Genomic DNA, 21,616 nt, shown 5'->3' on the forward strand with positions numbered 1-21,616 from the left:
TGTCTTCATCTTCCTGGTTTATAATCCTGATGCTTTCTCATCCGTGCTATCAGGCTTAGAATGGTCACTTCTTGAAATCTTTGCTCATACACCCATTTATGAAGACTTCTGTTTTTCCATCTATGATTGCTTGGGATTTACATTTTCAGTACAGAATTCTTTTCTACTAGCTTTTTGTCCTTATCTTATTTCTTGGATCTGGTCTATGTAAGTGTCATAAAAGTCCTCTCCTTCAGGATAACTTGTACTCTTAGAATTTGGGGTCTGCATTTCTCCTACAGATAACATAGGAGATAGCATAGATTACTGCTATGGCTTAGGGAGTGAGTACTAGGAGTTTGTACTAAAACCTCTCTCTTTTTTTTTTTGAAGCTTGGCTGTTATCCTGGGACTATGAGGCTCTACATTTTCACAAGTCTGAGTCAGTGAAGTGCCAGACAGAAAGTCAAGGGCCCCAGAGCCAGTGTCTTTAGAGTAGCCTGCTTGTCCTTTAGTTCAGACTGCCTTGGGCAGCTGTAGTTACTAGCTCTTACAGGCCCTGCAGAGCAACTGCCTCTGCTCAACTGATGGGGAACAGATAGACATAAGCTGTGGGAATATGAGGGTAAGGGAATAATTCCATAAACTGGGCTCTCATATGCTTTCACTTTTAGAAAGCAATTTGTCTGCACCCCTGCTTGGCTTAAATCGACAGGATATATTATATTCCTCAGCAAACTACCTTTTATCTGTAGGAGAAATGCAGACCCCAAATGCTAAGAATACAAGTTATCCTGAAGGGGAGGTCTTTGTGACCCTTACATAGACCAGATCCCAGAAGTAAGATAAGGATAATTTCCTTTAAACATAAAATCTGTAAGAACAGGTTCCAATTAGAACTACTCAGCATGGGCCAAAGTGACCTAGAGTTGGTCTGGAGACTTGAAAGTCTGATGTTATCCTGCTGTCAGTCAAAAGTCAAGATGTGGACCTGGGTAGAACTCTCTGGAAACTTCCCTAGGACCCCCAGTGAAATTGGAGAACAGGAGAGGCATGTCATTTCTCTCCTCTCTAAAAGGACCTACTCGTTTCCTTGAGTCTATACCCTTTCCCACTTTCCTATCCCTTCTAACTCATGCCTGTTACTCTGAGTGACATGTCTGAAATCTTTTTGGCTTGATTGCAAGGGTAAAAGGGAGCCTCCATGCTGCTTCAACTTCCTGGAAAGCCTCTGCCTGGTAACACAACTAGAAACAGCTTCTGTTGAAGTCCCGGGATGGAGAGAATTAACAAGACATAGTGGTGTGGAGTCAAGGCAAGGGCTGGGTGATGGGGCATTATGGAGGAGTGAAATCGACCTGGAAAATGTCTATCGTGTCTCTCATCAGCTCTGGCGCCTTCATGTTATGTGTCATGCCTGGCATTGCTCTTGTCCACATGGGCAGATGTAGGGCCAGCCTCAGGGTCTGGGAAGCTGTGTCAGGGCCTGTATGCTATGCTGAGTTAGCACACAACCTGGTTCCTCTCTGGGCGTGAGGAGGTGCCCTACAGTTACACCTTACATTCCCCTGGCTCATTGCCTGCCTTTCTTGTCACCTTCGTGTTGGTCCTAATAACCAGCCAGCCACAACTGCTACCATGTCTCTGAGTTTCATTGAGTGTGTGCTGGCTCCCTTTAGCCTTCCTCCTTACTGCCCCAGGCTGTGGGCAGGCTCCAAGACTTCAGGCTGGACTGCCTCCCACACTGTGCTGAGACCATTCTCACACTGGTTGGGTTCTACCACCCTGTGCTGAGCTGTCCCAACATGTCCTCACTGGCTCAGGCTTCCACACCCCATGCCAGGCTGCCCTCCAGCAACGACACTCCCCTTACTCTACCTGGGCTCTGAAATCCCAGGATAGGTCACTCTTCACCTGAAACCCAAGCTCTAGCACCACTACTTTTGGGGGCGCAGCATCCCCCACTCCTCCCTAAACATGTGCCTTTTTGTGTGTGCGTGTGCCACCAAATGGCTTTTAGGCTGATCTGATTTGCAGGGAAAGGAAAAAGAAAGAGGACTAGAAAGAAAAAGGATTCCTTTATTTTTAACACCTACTAACTTTACTTGTGTAATTATTGGCAGTGATTGTTTTCTGTCAGTTTGCCCTGGTACACAGTATGTCGAATTGCCTTTAATTTCAGGACCATTTTCTTGCACTATTTGTTCACTTCTATTGTTTTGCTTTTCTTCGTTGGGGACTGCTCACATGCTTGTTGGATCTTCATTGTCTGTCTTCTGCATGTACTGATTTCTTTATAATTTATTTTAAAACTGAATTTCTAGGGTTGGGGATGTAGGTCAGTGGTAGAGCACATGCCCAGTGTGCATGAGGCTCTGGGTTTAATCCTCAGCATGGCAAAATTTTTTGTTTTATTTTATTTTATTGTCTAGCTCTGCCCCCCTCTACCCCGCCCCAGTGCTAGGGATGCTCCAGGGATTCGCAGGAGGTCTGCCTTTTCTTCCTTATTAGCATTTTCGTAGAGCTAGAATATCTGTTAGTGGGGAACAAACCTGGGCTCTAATAGACACTGACTGGAGTCACTTTCTGTTCTCACCCCTATTATTTTAAATTATCCTCTTCTTGACAGTGCCAAGATCTTATAAGTGGTGAGAGTTTCTAATTGTTTTATGACCATTTACAATTCCCAACCTATAATGTTCCAAGTGGAGCTCCATCTAGGCTCTCATATCTTTCACTTGTCAACTATACCTATACATCTCAGCTGGAATTTCTTAGAAATTCTTAGACATATACATTCCCTTTTTGGAGAGGTGGGGTTTAAAGCTAGAGCAAACAGAGCTATTAGAACAACTAAAACAACCAGAATAGCTAGATTTAGACTTCTATGACCATCCACAGGCTCTAAAATCCCTTCCCTACAAGAATCACCTAAAATTTATACTGAATGCTCAGTCCTTGCTCCTGATGCTGATCCAATAATAAGAACAAAGTTCTGGGGCTGGGGATGTGGCTCAAGCGGTAGCACGCTCGCCTGGCATGCGCTTGGCGCTGGGATCGATCCTCAGCACCACATAAAAAATAAAATAAAGATGTTGTGTCTGCCGAAAACTAAAAAATAAACATTAAAAAATTCTCTCTCTCTCTCTAAAACAACAACAACAGCAACAAACAAACAAACAAAAAAACAAAGTTCTGAAAAGAAAAAAAGGAAAAAATTTTATTGATTTTTCTAGCAAATGAGAAAGGCAAGGACTCATGTCACAGAGGCTGCCATTCTAACTGTGGGGGGCAGAGGGAGGAACAGATGGCTTTAAAAAGGGGGATGTCATCATTCTGCTGCAAGAATGAGGTCACAAAGTTTTTTTATTTATTTCTTATATACATGACAATAATAGAGTGCATTATTTCATAATTATCCATTCACAGCACAATTTTTCGTAATTCTGTATTTAAAGTATGTTCATGCCAAATTATGCCATTATACATGAGCTGTCTCTTTTTTTTGCATTACAATTCTTAATACACCTTTATACCACAATTTATCATATCTCTGTTTGTATATAAGGTATGTTGACACCAAATTCACAGAATACATGTATGAAGATGTGAATTTGGTGTCACAAAATTCTTTAGTCGGGAGAGAATCTGAGGCCTGAGACTCCAGTCACCTAGGTTGTTTTGACTTAGCACAGCAGGTTTCTGTGGACTCCCTGATGCCATAAAGACAATAAATACCACCAGCAAAAGATAACAGACACACCCAGCAAAAGCTTTTTCCTGCTGGTTGCAATTCTTACCTGGAAAGCATAACATAAGTGACCTGTGACCAGTCAACATCCTGTGCTATTCTTGCCTACCACTACAATGATAACCACTGATTTGCTGGAATCTCCTTCCTGTTTTTTTTAAATCTATCCACCGCCCCCCCGCCCCAGCCACCATGCCTTATTCTGGGCGGCTAGAACTCCTGTTTTCTCCCCAGGTGTCCATCCTCATTTTGTCTTGAGTGAACTCTTTGTTCTCACACCTGGTGTGCTTTGACTCGTTTTTCAGGTTGGCACTGTATATATTGTTTACCGTACTTTTTTTTTTTTTGTAGATTTACATTATGTGGCTAAAAGAGTTCTCTTTAGTTCCTTTCCATTTTTATCATAATTAATACCAAATTCTAGCAAATACTTTTTTTCCTGAAGCTACAGACATTTTTCTCTCTTAATTTGTTAATATGGAAAATAGTTTGTTAATAGATTTTCTGAAACTTAGATAACTTTGCATTGGTGAGATAAAAACCCAATCTCTCATGATACATTTCAAAAATATGCTGTTGAATTCAATTTTTAATATTATGTTGAGAAATTAGGGTTTCAATGTTCATAAATAGGTTGGGATTTTAATTTTTCTTTCTTGTTCTATTCTGTTTGGTGGTAGTATTCTAGCCTCATAAAATGATTTGGATGACAATTTCATTTTTTAAATTTTTTCCAAGAATTTTTAAAATAGTGGAATTATCTATTTTTTTGAAATTTGGCAAAATTTTCATGTAAAATTTTTCTGGACCCACTCTTCCTCCTCCTCCTCCTCCTCCTTCTCCTCCTCCTCCTTTTTCTTCTTATTTTTTTTTCTTAAACCTACTTAAAGCTTTAGCTTCTGATTTAATTTATTTAATGATTATAATAGCACACAAGGAATTGTTGTTGTTGTTGTTTCAGGGTTATTGAAAAAATATTCCATAGTGTTCTCTTGTTCTCCTTTTAAGAAGTTAATTTTAGTTGTACTCAATTGTTCAAAAATCAAAATATTTCAGATCCCAGTTCTACTCTTTTCATCCTCTTTTTTTCATCCCTTAGAAAACCAGTTTGGACTCACATAGTGTTTCTTTTTTCTTCTGGCATTTGTATTTCTTAATTATATATAACAGGAGAATATTTCGGACTTTTAATTCTTTTATACTTTCTTTACAACTGTCTTATAACTTTGTTTTTCTCATGATCTTCATAATCCATTTAGATTTTTTCCCCCAGTACTGGGGAGTGAATCCAAGGGTACTCTACCACTGAGCCATATCCCAGCATGCACCACACTGTACCCAGCATTTGGATTTTTTTTTTTTTAATGGCACAAAGGTAAGGAAGCTGGCTGTTCCTACTGTGTCAATGTCGTATGCTGAATAATTTTCTGATTTAAGATGTAAATACATCTGACTGTCAAGCCTAGGTCATGTGCCCACACTCAAGCGGCAGGGGAGTCTGGGGACTTTTTGGGTTTCTACAGTGGGATATAGGCTCTGCTTCATAAAGCAAAGGGCTCTTCAAATATCAAGAGCAGTTCAAATGCTGGGCAGCCAAAAATAATGACAAGTGTCATTGTATGAGATATTTTGCTTTCCTTTTTCTCTTTTCTGAAAGGGACATTTTATTAATGTGTTTTCCTCCAACATTGTTTATTAGGTATTTTGGAGATGACGGGCTTTATCATTTATTGTGTGGGTTGCTGTATGATGATGATGAACTATATTCTAAACTTTCTGAGAAGAATGGAGACCATTAGAGATCCTGGACTCAGCTGAATATGGCAGCTGGAACAATCCTTAGTTGTTTCCCTTTGGGAAATAGGATAAGTCTATCAATGAGCTTTGCCTGTAGAACAAATGACCTTAACAGGCAGTGGCTTTAGACAGTAATTGTTAACTAGTCAATGATTCAGTGGGTCAGCAGTTTGGGCTGGGTCCAGTAGGCAGTTCCCTGGTCCTAGCTGGGCTGGCTCAAGCCTCTGTGGCCTTGCTCCAGTGTCTGAGGCCTCCAGTCACTCGCATTTCTGGCTCCTGGCTCTTGGTGACCAGGGTAGTTAATCATGCGTCTCTCACTTTCTAGCCCATTCAAATAGCAGATATCAGGGCTCCAGGTGGAGCAAGATTCAATGTGCGGGCACTTTTTAAGTCTGCTTCCTCCGAATTTGCTACTGTCACATAAACGGACATGGGACCAAACACCAATCTAGCATGAGAGGGGCCAATGGCATGAGAGTTGAAAAAAAAAAAAAAAAGGTTAAATCTCCAGGAATTTTGCAAGCTGGTTGGTAAGAAGCTAGTACCTTGACATTAGTTATGGTGAAAATATTTACACCAGAGCAACTGGCAAACGTGCTAAACTAGGGCTTTTTCGTTCTCTTTTCAGAGAACCAATGTATCAGTATACTTGATCTGACATACTGTGCAGATCTCCTTGGCTGAGAGTTGTAAGCCTCTTTTCTACCCACTCCTTTGTGTTCATTTGAGGTATGGTCACAGATAGTGGCAGTGACACTGAACAATTGAAGGAGAAGAGACTTAATACAGGACTACCTGAGGACATGGATCCGCCCACAAAGAGGATTTATTGCAGCTGTTTTGGAAATGATGCATGAAAGTGAATGTGGTCTTCAATGCCTTCGAGAGTCACAGTTTTTAAGCAAAATCATGATTAGAATTGCACATATACATAAGATAGGTTGTGCATATATTGAACAGTCAAGGGATACATCCTAGTGGTCATTCACTTTTTTTTTAAAATTTTAATCATCCTTTAATTTTTTTTCTATAGCAGGCCCTGCTTGAACAAAGCTAAGCCACTCTTCATGACATAGTGATTTATCCAGGACAAAGCACAAAGCCAAGTTAATTCAACTGGAGTTATCCTTCAGGATTGTTTTCAAAGTGAAATTGGGAGAGGAAAGCCTCTGTCCTCCCTCTTACAAATAGTGATGTGAGCAAACAGCTGCCAGTCATAATTACCTTTTTGTGGAGCACAGCCAGCCTAAGAGAAAAGCTAACAGAAATTTGCATTAAAGAAAGGAAGAGAATATTGAGGGAGAAGGAAAGGGAATGGCTCACCATGACCCTCCTTGCTACATGCCTACGATATTACTGTATATGTTGCACAAACAGCTGATTTGCTGAAGAGGTGATGGAGGAGAAGAGCAAAGAAGGGATGAGCACAGCTGTGCAGAGGCCAGGATCAGGTTCATGGGGAGTGGAGTAAGGGGGACTGGCTACAGTGGTGCATACCTGTAATCCCAGCCACTAGAGAGGCTGAGACAGGAGGATCGCAAGTTTGAAGCCACGTCAGCAACTAAGCAATCTAGACCCTGTTTCAACATAAAAGATAAACAAGGATAGGAATATAACTCAGTGGTACAATCCCCTGGTTTAATCCCCAGAACCAAAACAAAGCAAAGGATGGTATCAGCAAGGTCTATGAAAGCACCAGAGCGTCACCGCTAGACCTCCAAGGGAGAGGTGACATACTGTGCAGATCTCCTTGGCTGAGAGTTGTAAGCCTCTTTTCTACCCACTCCTTTGTGTTCATTTGAGGTATGGTCACAGATAGTGGCAGTGACACTGAACAATTGAAGGAGAAAGAGACTTAATACAGGGAGGTACTAGGTTACAAATGGTCACCAGGGGTGGAGGAGCTGACCAGAGGCTAAACTTCCACAAATGGCCCCTCCATCCCACCTCCACAGAAGCAGCCTGCCAAGAAAGCCAGCATCCTGCCTCAGCTACAATGCCCATAAAAACACGCCTGTCTCTTTGCACCCAGAAGGTAGGTCCAGCTGCTGAGATTTCAGCTTCAGAATCTAAGGAAAAGACAAATGTCTCAACCTGGCTTGACAGCAGAAACGCCCGCAGCCACAGGAAGATGCACTCACTTCCTAACCTCACTCCTTTGGGCAATGATAGTTAACAGTTTCTTCTGTATCCTTCCAGAAAACTTCCAAGCCCACACAAACATATAGCTCTGTGTGTGCATGTATGTGTATGTGTGTGTGCAGAACAAATGGGATCACACTATTGGTCTGGTTGCTGACTGACTTCAAGGACATCTGTTTGGATGCCTTTTCTAAGAGAAGAATCAAAGAATACACTGTTTTTTGTAGGAAGATCTCCCTAATCCCCAATTTTAACATGCAACCAGGGTCCATGGGAGTAAATGTAAAATATTTGGCAATGACATTGGATAATGCAAAAGGCACACAACTTGTTGAGGATCCTTTGAAATCAAGTATTCTTTGTAAAGTTTGGATGTATATATGCATATCTTTTTCCTTTAGAAGTACAAAGCTCCCATAGTTTATGAAGGCGAGAATGTATATTTACTTTTTTTTTTTGGTACCAGAGATTGAACTCAGGGGCACTCAACATTGAAGCCACATCCCAGCCCTATTTTATATTTTTATTTAGAGACAGGGTCTCACTGAGTTGCTTAGTGCCTTGCTTTTGCTGAAGCTGGCTTTGAACTTATGATCTTCCTGTCTTAGCCTCCTGAGCCGCTAGGATTACAGGCATGTGCCACTGTGCCCAGCTTATTCACCAATTTTTTTTTTTGCCTTTGATGATTCTTGAAAAATTCAAAAGCGAAGGATAGTTCACTGCTGCTGTGCCAGACACTGTAATATAGAGTTCATAGGATTTGCTTCTAATTATAATTGTCATCTTTATTTATTCACATATATTTCATATCCACATAACATATGTTCACATATTATTTAATTATTTATATATAACAAAAACTGTAGAGTTATCCACTGATTTTTAAAAAGGCAGAATTTTATAGTTTTGTCTAAACATAACTTCAAAGCTTTCCAGAGCAAAAAATAAATACATTATTCTTTTAACAACAACAACATAAAATGAAAAAAATCCCTCAAAAACTAGGGCAAAAAAACCCTAAAGAGAAAAAAAAAATTGAATCTAAGAGTAAATGGCATCCATAGGCCTGATTTCACACAAAGGACAATCAGATCAGTATATCACCTAGTCAGTGCCACCAAGTCAGACTCTGGAGTTAATGATAAAAGACAGAAAAGCCTAGATGGTGTAACAGGAACTGTGTGGAAAGACAATGAAGTGCCTCCAGTCTCATCTCACTTCCCACTGGGCCCTGAAATGGGCCAGGGAATGAAGTGACAATTGGCTGAATGAAATCGCTGAGGGTCCTGGGTTGGTGTCTTGGTTCCAGTGGCCCTGTTTTGGGCAGCTCCTTTGTTTTTTTTCATCTGTGGTGCTCTGATCCTGGCGCCACCCTGGGTGGTTCATCATCCACCCTTAGTGTAGCCTCTGCAGTGTGAACCTCAGACTAGGGCACAGGCCAGGGAGATCCTGCTAGGCTCTGCTGTCCTGAAGTTCTGAAGTCAGCGCCCAGGTCTGGGACATGAGCTCCCTGCCAGGAGTCTGGTGGAGCCTGGCTGGGCAGCATAGGAGTAGGTGAGGCATACAGTGAGGAGCTGCAAGGGCAGCTGGGCTAAGACAGTGCAGGGCCCAGTGAGGCATTTGGGCTTGATTCTAAGGCAAGAGAGTTTCATGGCAGCTATGGAGAAGAAGTGGTGCTTTGGAAGAAGAATCTGGCTCTTGGTACTGAAAGAAAAGGAGGGATGAGGGCAGCTGTGCAGGTGACCTGGATAGTAGCAGCAGATTTGAGGGGTCTAAGACTCAAGTGAGGGGGGAAGCTCAGTCTTCTTGGTTGTGGGTGAGGTTTCAGTGAGTCTAAGGCTACAAAACCTGTGACTAGGCATTGCAGATTGTGTTACCTGGGAAGAAGTCTCTGAGTATCTTAAAGGTTGACCTGTTGATTGTTTCTTCTCTTAGGATCAATACCTGTATAAGGGAGGGGATGGAACTGAGCAGGATAGGGCAGATGGAGAAGATGAGCTGCAGTTCCAGCCTCAGAGGAGACCCTGGCTGACATTAGGGAGCTATAAAACTGGGATGACCCTACAGAGTCATGTCAGCTCTACAATGGTTGGATTTTTGTGTTCCCACATTGCTTGGTCCTTGGATGTGGACCTCTCTGTGAAGACAGAGAAGACCTAGGTGAGGTGGTTCTCTGTAGCTAAGGAATCTTGACTTCCTACTGGCAGTGATTTAGTAGTTGGGGAATAAACCCCTCATTCCCAAATGGGACCCTGGTGGCCCACCACAGTGTACACTATATCAAGGAAACATGGTGAGGCTCATGGAGAGTAGAAATGCCAGAAGGAAGACAGAACTCTGGAGAACATGCTGAATTTGTGGAATATGCACAGAAGGGTAATTGGAAGTATAGGCCTGAAGCTTTTGAGGGAGGTTAAGGACAGGAAAAACACATTTAGCAAAAAGAGGGGGAAGTCAAAGAAATCAATGTGATAGTTGGAGTCAGAGGAAGAGGACTCCTAAGTTGATCCATCTGGCAGCTGGTCCCCAGAAGGGCCTCCCAGAGGAGCATTTGGAGAAGATGAGTAAAGAGCTATGGGTTCAGGAATTCCCAGACTGGTCAGTGCTTGAGTGAGCAAGCCCTGGTCTCACTCTACCTGAAAGAGCTCTCAGGCACTAACGTACACCTTGGGTGGAAATATTGACTGTGTGGTGAGAAAGAGGATGGCCCAGGGGGTGGGAATGCTCTCTCCAGGATGCCTCTCTCCCTTCTCCCTACTCCACCTCTCATGCTCTCCTCCATCTCCTCTGCCCCTTCTCTTCTCTGAGGTGCTCTCCTACCCTCTTCTCTGTGCAGTTCTCTCTCCTGCCATCCCTCTGAGCCCACTAGAGGGCAGCATCTGCCAGTCCAGGTCCCAGGGTCCATCCATCCTCTGGGACTTGACCTGTGTCCTGCCCTCTGGTAGGGGCACAAGGCCAAGATGACCCACAGACTCCTGGGATGCTGTTCTCTCAAGACTCAGTCCTGTCCATGTGGGCCCCTTGTGGTGGGAAATGCTGTGTTTGGGACAGAGGGCAAGAGCCACTTCTTCTTGGTCCTGCCTTTTGAGGCATAGACACTATGGCCAGACACTCTTGCCTGGACAGATGGAAACATGGGATCAGAGAAGTCCTGGGACCCAAATAAAAGACTGAGAATGAGCCATCATTTCCCTTGCTCTCTTGTGGGGCTGAGTCTTAAGGAATAGGGGACTGGGCCATTTGTGTCTCAGGGTGTTCTTGAAAGGATTTTTTTTTTTTTTTTAAATACCACTATTGCATTTGCAGGTAAATGGATGAAGTTGGAGAAGATAATGCTAAGTGAAGTCAGCCAAAAAATCCAAAAAACCCCACAAATGCTGAATGTTTTTTCTGATATAAGGAGGCTGACTCATAGTGAGGTAGGGAGGGGGACCATGGGAGGAATAGACAAACTCTAGATAGGGCAGAGGGAAGGGAGGGGGCAGGGGGCTGCAATGATGATGGAATGTGAAGGACATCATTATCCAAAGTACATGTACAAAGACATGAATTGCTGAGAACATACTTTATATACAAACAGAGATATGAAAAATTGTGCTCTATATGTGTAATAAGAATTGTAATGCATTCCGCTGTCATGTAGTTAAAAAATAAAATCAATTAAAAATAAATAAATAAATAAACAAATACCACTATTGTCCAGGATATTGAAAGCCCAATGTCAATCCCTGGCCTGCTCCATGTCCCCTCACTCTGGACTCCTGAAAGGCCCCTTGTGATCAGAGGTAAGGGAAGCTGTGTCTGAGCAGCATGCTGGAGTCAGCCCTGAAGGCACAGTCAGGCCAGGAGAAACTGAACTTTTCCAAGTGAGAGGAACAAAAATGGAAGGACCTGGTTGGGGAGGGGGTGTGCTGGGAGGAAGACCTAGACCAGCAGGTTGGAGACCCCACTTGTAGGCCCCAGCAGCAGGCCCTCTGTACCATCTCCCAACCTCGTGGTTTCACAGGGGAGGGCCAGCTCCTTTAGGTTCACAGAACAGCCCCCTCCCCCAGGTCAAGGAGGGCTGAAGGGGCTTAGGAGAAAGTCACTGGCTCTGACAGTGTCCTGTAGACCTCTGGATACTGGGACTCTTTGAGCTTCAGGACCCCAGTGGTCTCATTTCACTGAGAGTCATCAAGGTCACGTTGATGAGAAAGGTCCGGAGGCTTTGTGGATGTTTGGTTTTTCTGAGTTCTCCTTTGTTGTCTTCAAGTTTGTTTCCTTTTGGTTATTTTCTCTTTCTTTAAATTTACCCAAACAGATGAAACAGATGACAATTCCAGTAGCTGGCCTAACCTTCACCAAATTCTTCTATCTTCTTCTCAAGTCGCACAAAAGGTGGAACGCTTGTCTGTGGAGAGCCTGCTAGTGTTGGGAGATGAGGGGAATATCAGGGATTGTACAGTAATGTCTTCGAGTCTTTTGTAAACCCTACTTTTTGTATGTCCTCTGGTTCTCATTTCTAGGGACTCATCACAGACCTTCTCCCATAAAGAAGTAAGGATTTCAGCTGGGCGCAGTGGCACACGCCTGTAATCCCAGTGACTCAGAAGGCCAGCTTCAGCAACTTAGTGAGGCCCTAACTCAAAATAAAAAATAAAAGAGGCTGGGGATGTGGGGATGCAGGGATGTGGCTCAGTGGTTAAGCACCCAGGGTACCAAAAGAAAAAAAAAAGAAAGAAAGAAAGGATTTCTTCAATCCATAACAGCTCACTAGGTTTGCTACCTTACAGCAGAAGTGTGCTTTATGTAAGAAGAGGTCCATACAAACAAGAGGGGGAAGCTGACCTCTCTGACCCAATAGAGTGGAGTGAGGATAACAGAGATGGGAACAATGAGAGGTCAAATACTTGTGTTTGGACTTTTCCTGCCCTACGCTAGTGGAGATGTTAAATAGGTACTAGATTGAGAGGAAAACTAAAAGCAGAGGAGCTTGTTACCTCATTTCAGATGTAGGACTTTGGGAAAAGACTGATGCACAGGCAAATTAAAAAACGCAATGGACCCTGTGCATGTCTGTCTGGCATGGTTGTGCAGGAGCAGGGCCTGAGCTTGTGCTCCCTGGGTTCCCACATGCAGAAAGATCTAGATGTTCTCCAGGGTGTCCTTGGTAGCTGTGTGGAGAATCAGCGAGCTGCCACGGTAGAAGGCAGTGTGGTACCAGCACAGTGGGTAAGGGATGGCTAGTTTAAGCCTCAGGCCAGATGACTGTCGCTGAGCATCCTCAGGTCCTACACTAGTATTAATGAGGCAGGTGTCCCTCAGGGAGGGGAGAACCACTAGGACCCTGCCTGAGCTAGACCAGGCTGAAAACTCTGCCAGTCATAGACCATAGTGATGGGTGCCCACCTGATACACAGTGAACAGGTGGATAAAGCTCATTGTTGCTACATCCATAGGACCCAGAGGCATAGCGATGTCCTTCATGCCTACTCCTAAGGCCCTTCTCCCCCAGTGCTATGCAAATACCTAAGAGCCTACTTGCATGCAGATACATTCTGGGGAGGAACAGGGAGGAGCTTTTTGTGGTGTTCACTGTTGCTGTGTATAGAGTTACCACTCAGCATAGCTGGAGTCCAAGGTGAGTCTGTGGCCTGGACCCAACTCTCCCTACATTCAGTGTCATGACCAGTAAAGATGATGGAATTGGATCATGTCATTTCTAGAGCTAAACAAGAACTGTGTGTGGGGGTGAGGGGCTCGTGAGGGGGTACATGCATGCCTCATTTGGGCTACGTTAATATTTAGCTAGTATTAGATCAAGGGTTTACATTTGTGACCAGTATCTTCTATGTTCACAGCGCTGACTTTCTAGGCATGTGGTGGTGTTCATTATGCAGTGGTGGAAGCCAAGGTCAACAGATGGGGTTCTTTAGAAGCTACAAATGCTGGCTCTGGTCTCCAAAAGAGGTCTCCCCCTTCTGCCCTCCCAGAAGAGCGGCATGTGATTGACAAGTGGGCTGACTCCCAGAGGAGCATAAGCAGTCCTGGGGCCTTGGGTTACTGGGGGGAGAACCACAAGAAGAGACTGGACTTCCTGCTACCCGGGTGAGGGGGAACAGAGGCAAGTTTCCCTTGAAGCTAAAGAATGCAGCATTTCAATTGTATACAATGAATCTAAATGCATTCTACTGTCATATAAATAAAATTTTTTTAAAAGAATGCAGCATTTGCACACATCCTCCAAAAAGATCTTTCTTTTCATATGAAAGTAACTGAGATAAAATTTATATAACATTAAATTAACCATTTTAAGGTAAAGTTCAGTGTTTTTTAAAAATTCATAATGTTGTATGACCACTAATACTATAAAATTCAGAAGTTTTTTATCATACAAAAAAGAAACTCCATATCTATTAGTTACTCTCATCTTCCCTCTCCTCAGTCCTTGGCAACCACTCATCCATATTCCGTTTTTATTCATTTACCTATCTCAGACATTTTATATAAATGCAATATATAAATGCAATCATACAATATGTAGCCTTTTATGTCTGACTTCCTTCAATTAGCATAATGTTTTTGAATTTTATCCATTTAGTTACATAAATCAACACTTCATTCTTTTTATGGCTCAATAATATTCTGTTATTTGAATATATCACTTTTTTTTTTATTGAACCCAGGGATAGCTCTACAACTGAGCTATGTTCCCAGACCCTTTTCATTTTTTTATTTTGAGGCAGGTTCTCACTAAGTTGCTGAACTGGGCTTGAATTTGTGATCCTACTGAGTTGCTGGGATTACAGGTGTGCACCACCATGCCTGCTGGCTATACCACATTTTATTTATCTATTCATTTATTGGTCAATAGCCAAATTATTGACTTATTTCCTTGTTGGGTTTTTAAGAATAACACTACTGACAAGTTTAGTGGTGCTTATCTGTAATCCCAGCAACTTGGGAAGCCGAGAAGGAAAATCACAAATTTGAGGCCAGCCTGGGTAATTTAGCAAGACAGCAAAATCCTGTCTTTAAAAAAAAAAAATGTACTACTGTGAAAATTCATGTGAAAGTTTGTGTGAACTGTTTTCAAGTCCCAAGAGTTGAATTACTGTGTGCTATAATTTCCTCCAAAAGTCCATATGTTGAAGGCATGGTCTCCCAGTATTACTGGGAGGTGGTAGAATCTTGAAGAGATGGAGCCTAGAAGGAGGAAGTTGGGTCACTGGGAGTGTGCCCTTGAAGAGGATATTGGAACCTGGCCCCTCCTTCTTGCTTTTGCTTTGTGGCTGCCATGGGGTACTGGCTTGCTCCACTGTGCTCTCTCACCATGATGTGCTACTTTGCCATAGGCCTAAAAGCTATGGATCTGCCCAGCCATGGAATGAAGCCTCCCCAAGTGTGAGCCAAAGCAATGTTTTCTGTTTTTAAGTTGATTTATCTCAGATACTTGTTACAATAACAGAAAGCAAAATAACATCCTGGGTCATGGAATAACTTTCTGTTTAAATTTTTGAGGAACTGATAAACTATTTTTCCACAGTGACTTTGCCATTTTACATTCCTACCAGCAGTGCAGGAAGATTCAAATTTCTCCACATTCTTACTAACATTGTGATTTTGATTTGCTTTTCCTTAATGGCATATGATGTTGGGCATCTTTTCATGTGTTTGATGGTCATTTAAATATCTTGTTTGAAGAAATGTCTATTCTAATCTTATGCCCATTTTTAAAAATTAGGATTTTTTTTATTCAGAGTTATTTATAGATCCAGAGTATTAGAACCTTCTCAGATACATGATTTGCAAATATTATCTATCATTTGTGTTGCCTTTTCACTTTCTTGCTAGTATCCTTTGATGCAGAAGTGTTTTAAATTTTGATAAACTCTAATTATCTTTTTTTTCTTTTGTTGCTTGAATGTGGTGGCATATTTAAGGAATCATCACCTAATCCAAGGCTATGAAGATTTACAAGAATCTTTCCCTCTAAGAATTTTATAATTTTAACTCACATTGGGGTCTTTGATCCATTTTAAGTTAATTTGTGCATGATGTGAGATAGAATTTTTTCATATTCATCATTTCAGTTTTAGTACATGTGCTGCTTAAAGTGAGCACTTGTTCATTCTTTCTTGTATAGATAGCCAGCGCTTCAGCACCATATGTTGAAAAAAGCTTCTCCATTGAATGACCTTTGATGAAAGTCAGTTGACCATAAACATATGGGTTTATTTCTGTACACTCAATTAGATTCCATTTTCCATGGGTTTTAGTAACGATTAAAGAGAGATTTCCTTTGACACCTGACACAAAAAACTCCCAGTGTTTGCACATGGACTCTGTGTATATGTTGGGGCACATCTTTACCATGCAATAGGTAGTCTACAACCCTGCCTTAGCCTTCACTTTCTGTTTTCACAGAAACTTGAGGGAAGATCAAACAGAGGTGAATTTAGAAACTTCTCGGGTTTTTCCAAGTATGTACACACCCTGGTATGGATGTGGCCATATAGATTCTCAGAAATATGTCTGAGGTTTCCAAAACCCTTATTCCCCAAAAGATCTCATTCCCCAGCTTTTCCTTCCAAGAACTTTGGTTAGCATATTGTTTGTCCTGTTATTAACTGCTGCCTGCTGCTTCCACCCTGGCCAAGTTCCAAGTTAGGTGACATAAAGGCAAGCCTTTGAGCTGATCTTCCAGAGATCTACCAGACAGTTAAATAACTAATTAAAACAAATAAAAACAATTAAAAAAACAATAGTTACAATTCTTTGAGCTCCCATCCTGCTTCCTCCAGGACAGTTTCTGATACTAGGAACTGAGGCTGTTATTTTACTGATGAGCGTGAGAGTAGGAGATGCCAGAATAAGTTAAAATGACACAAAGTTCCCTGTTTTTAATCAGAATCCAGCTATTTTCCTAGTTTAGGTACTTCCCTGATTAGGCAAGCTTTTGCTCAGTTTTCAGAATTCTGAGAAAATCTTTGATTCTGACATTTTTTTCCCCTCATTGCTAGTTTGATACAATGGTGCACACTTGTAACCCTGGTGACTTGGGAGACTGAGGCAGGAGGTTGCAAGTTTGAAGCCAGCCTAGGAAATTTAGTAAGACCTTGTCTCAAAATAAAATAAAAAGGGATGGACTTTAGTCATATGTGTCCTTCAACACAGAGAATTTTTCAAGCTAGAGAGAGAGAGACAAGTTGGAAGGAAGAAGGACTTGAGGAAGGACAGGGACTTGATCTACCAGTTGCTGCTTTGAAAATGGAAGATGTGGGTCATGAACCAATAAATATGGGTGGGCTCTAGAATCTGGGAATGGCTTCCAGCGGGCAGCCAGCAAGAAAGTGGAAATCTCAATCCTACAACTGCAAGAAAATGACTTCTGCCCACAAAGCCAATAAGGAAAGAAATGGGTTTTCCCCAAGAACTTTCAAAAAGGAAGACACATACGATACCATGATTTTTTAGCCCAGAGTTTGTGACCTATAAACACAGGGGTTTGTGACCTACAGAGCTGTTTAAGATAATAAATTTGTGTTGTTTAAACTAAAAAAAAAAGAAAGAAAGAAAGAAGGAAAGAGAGGGGGAAAAAGAAAGAAAGAAAAAGAAAGATTGAAAGAAATAAAAAGGGGCTAAGGATGTAACTCGGTGGTAGTGTTATGGGCCAGGCTACGTGGCCAATGACTGAACAGACCCCATTTTACCCTGAGACTCCATGTCTTGTACGAAGTGCTTCTCCCATGAGAAAACTCCACCACTGCTATCCTGATCCTGCTTACAAATGCAAAGTGTTCTGTTCTTCTTATACAATGTAAAATTGTTCTCTTTTGGGTTCCCTTTTTTTTGACAATGTACCCTGGTCCGAGAATGATTGTCTAGACGTTAGTAACCATTTTTTAACTTGTACTCAAGCAGGGAGGTTTTGACCCACTTCCCCTTCTGCTTATTATTTTAGATCCCATGATGTTTGTTTATGGATTTTTAAATTTTTTTTTAGTTGTAGATGGATACAATACCTTTATTTTATTTATTTATTTTTATGTGGTGCTGAGGATCGAACCCACTGCCTTACACATGCCAAGTGAGCACTCTACCACTGAGCCACAACCCCAGGCCCCTGTTTATGGTTTTGAATCATAGCAATAGCCACTTACGATTAATGTGGTTTTGGACTATAAAGGTGTACTCTAGTCCTTAGATGGTGTCAAAGGGTATAGACTTGCAGCCTGCCCCTTGGCCCACCAGCTGGGTGAATAAAGATGGTTCTGTCTCCTGTTTTTAAGATTGACTTGGTGATTGGGGCTGGGGTTGTGGCTCAGTGGCATATTGCTCACCTAGCATGTGCGAGGCCCTGAGTTTGATCCTCAGCGCCACATAAAAACAAATAAATAAAGTTATTGTGTCCAACTACAACTAAAAAATATAATATTTAAAAAATCCTTTAAAAAAAGAGATTGACTTAGTGATTTATTGCAATCTCACCATAACGTTTTGGAGGCCTCAGCGAGATGATCACCAGAGTCAAGGCTGTGACTCTCAGGCACACAAGAGTCCCAGATCCTCTGATGCAGAGTGAGGTACCCTCCCTCTCTAATTGTGGGAGCTGTTTGCTTTGCAAGGGTCTTGACCTCCTGCGATGACCAATTTGAGCCCACCTGTGAGAGAACATCTGATATGGCTATGCCTGTAATTCCAATTTGGTGTGGCTCATGTCTGTAAAGCCACCACAGAGGCTTTGAAGAAGGAAAATGTTATGGTAAGATTGCAATAAATCACCAAGTCAATCTTAAAAAGCAGGAGATGGAACCATCTTTATTTACCAGCTGGTGGTCCAATTTCACCATCTCTGGGTTCAATTCCCAGGATATCTCTCTCTCTCTCTCTCTCTCTCTCTCACACACACACACACATACACACACTTTGTTGTTTTCAGGGAGTGGCAGACTTTTTGGAGTTTCCTATTGTAGCCAATCTTGTATAAAGGAGGGCCCCCAATAGGTAGGCACAGTGGCATGCCACTATAATCCCAGTGATTCAGAAATTCTTACTTCCCCAAGGATTCCTTGAGGTCAGAAGTTTGGGGGCACTCTGGGCTTCATAGGGAGGACCCATCTCCTTAAAGTAAAGATTTACATGCTTCAGGTTCTATTTTTAGGTGAGGTTTCAGGGGACTCAGTCAGCTTTGAGTACTAAGAAGATGTGACCCTGTTATGTGATTCCACTTTGATCATCTCTGGGAATATGGGTACGTGAAGTTCCATACTGAGATGACAAAGTATGTCACAAAGTTGGGGAGAGAAGACCTTCTTCTCTCCAAGCCTGGTATTTTGAACCTTCCTCTTTAATTATACTGCATGACAAAATGAGTGATTACAATAATTTTTAGGAGCTGGGGGTGTAGATCAGTGGTAGAGAATATGCTTAGCATGCATGAAGCCCTGGGTTCCATCCCCAAAACAACAATGAAAATCTTTGCTATGTTCTCATAATGTTCTTTAGGCCACAGGTTCTTCTATACCTGTACAGTAAAGAATTTAACCTGGGGCTGGGGTTGTGGCTCAGCAGGTAGAGTGTTCACCTTGCACATGCGAGAACCTGGGTTTGATCCTCAGCATCACATAAAAATAAATAAGTGAAATAAAGGTATTGTGTTCAACTACAACAAAAAATAAATAAATAAAAAAGAATTTAACCTGGCCCAAAGAGAGGTCTGGAACTTGCTTTCAGCTTCTGGAAGGTAATCTCTAAAGACTTTGAAATGTCATTCTTGACAGAAGTGTCTTTATTTGCCTGGGGATCTTGGGTCACCAAATAGCAATGATGTGATTTGCGGTGAGGATCTGGGTCATAAAGTCCCTTCTTGGGGACTGGAGACTGAGATTAGCCATGTGCGCAATCAACCATGCCTAATGATAGAAGCTCAACTTCAATAAAGACTCTGGACACCCAGGCTCCTATAAGCTGGAAAATCATGTACGTGTTGTCACACATTGCTTCTGAGCGGATCACACTGACTCTGTGGGAGAGGACAAGTGGAAGATCTGTTTGGAACCCTCCTGGAATCTGCTCTATGTACTTACTCCCTTGGGTAATTTTAACCCACATTCCCTAGGTGTAATAGGCCATAACCATGTGTATGAAAGCTTTCAGTGGGTTCTGTAGGTCCTTTAGTATGTTATGGAACCCAAGTATGGTCTTGGGTCACCTAAACTTGCAACTGGTGTCAGAGGTGTGGATAATCTTGTGGACTGTTCTCAAATTCTGCAATTGTCTAACTTCCACAACATCTGCCAACAACAGCCCTGGAAGAAGGAGAGTTTGAAAAGTTGATGTCTTAGTTATATAATAGTAGGTTAAATCTCACCAGTGGATACTGCTAGGAAGGCTCTTTCTTATGCCTTCAGGACTCTCCCTCTCTCTCTCTTTTAATCTTCTTTCTTTCCAGTTTTTCTACCTGCTTTTCTCGCATCTACTTATTTTTCCTCTTCTTCTTCCAGCTGAGCAGGAATACTGGGGGGCTCCCTCTCCAGGGATTTTCCAGACAAAATGGCTTCACATTTCCTGGAGGACCTATGTCCATAATCTTCACTGGAACAGGTGGGAGGTGAGGATGGGCATCCCAGGAACTGTGGCAGTGACGCCCCTTGCATCTGTGAAGAGCTTTAATAATTGTATATGTGCATGAGATCCAAGTAGTCCATGTGGCTGGCCTGAGCTAGACCAACCTGTCAGAAGACTGCAAGTATCTCTGTGCTTCTTTGGATGTCATATCTCTACTCTCACAGTGATGGTGAGTTCCAGTGGCCCTTCTATCACAATATTAGTAAATAGTCTATTTATTATTATTATTATTTTGGTACTGGGGATTGAATCAAGGGGTGCTTTACCACTGAGCTACATCCCTATCCCTTTTTAGATTTTATTTTGAAACAGGACCTTGCTAAATTGCTGAGGCTGGCCTCAAACATGTGATCCTTCTGCCTCAGGCTCCTAAGTCACTGGGATTATAGGCATGTGCCACCACACCTGGTTTATTATCTAATATTTTAAAAATAAAAAGTTGATCGATACAATAGTTACATACTCTAACCTGAAAAGAACGTTATTTTTAGATTAATAAATTTTAGTGTTAAATATATAATTTAATATTATATATATATAAATATATAAGTTCTCTAGTCTTCTAATCAACCCTCCCCCCACTAGATGCACTAATAAAACTCTTAGTAATGGCTAACTGAAGTACAGCTCACTAGGCATTTTATACAATTTTAGTTACTTCAAATGGGACATGTTATAATCCTTAGAGCAATTTCATGTGGTAGGAATTATTATTAATATAATTTGACAGGTGAGTAAGGTGGAGTTCAGAGATCTTGTCCAAGGTCACACAACTGTGCGGTCCTAGACCCAGAATTTGAATTCAACCATCTCATCCCAGGACCTGCACCTTAAACATTTCCTCCCTTCTTGCTAGGGACAAGCTCTGTCCTGGACTATCTTGATCCTCTCCTTTGGCCATCTTGGTTCTTTTTTAAGGAAAGGTTCATGCTGTTTTCATTATAGGGTGTCTGTATTGGAAACTATGTTTCCTGATAAATTGGTTGAGAAAACTGTCCTAAGAATGTCTTAGGCTCCCGATTGATGTGCAGCTGTTCAGCTGCTCTTGGGTACAGAGCAGTTCTCTGAGAGTGGTTCACCACGTATTGCTGTGGAACTGGAAACAGATTTCTTTTATGTCTTTTCCTTTTTGAAGTACGAGGGATGGAACCCAGGCTCTTCCCCATGCTAGCTAGGCAAGTGCTCTACCACTGAGCTACACCCTCAGCCAGCAACAGAGGTTTCCATTAAAACCTCTCCTTCCTTGACTTCTTCTGCTCTGCTGGACTGTTTGGCAAGCAGCTCCTGCAGACTGCCTGTCTGGGGGGGTCCCAGTCAGACAGGTGCTGCCTGGATCAG

This window comes from Marmota monax, unplaced genomic scaffold (assembly GCF_021218885.2).
Source record: "Marmota monax isolate L192 unplaced genomic scaffold, Marmota_monax_Labrador192_F-V1.1 WCK01_AAM20220418_F8-fsc00010, whole genome shotgun sequence".
NCBI lineage: Eukaryota > Metazoa > Chordata > Mammalia > Rodentia > Sciuridae > Marmota > Marmota monax.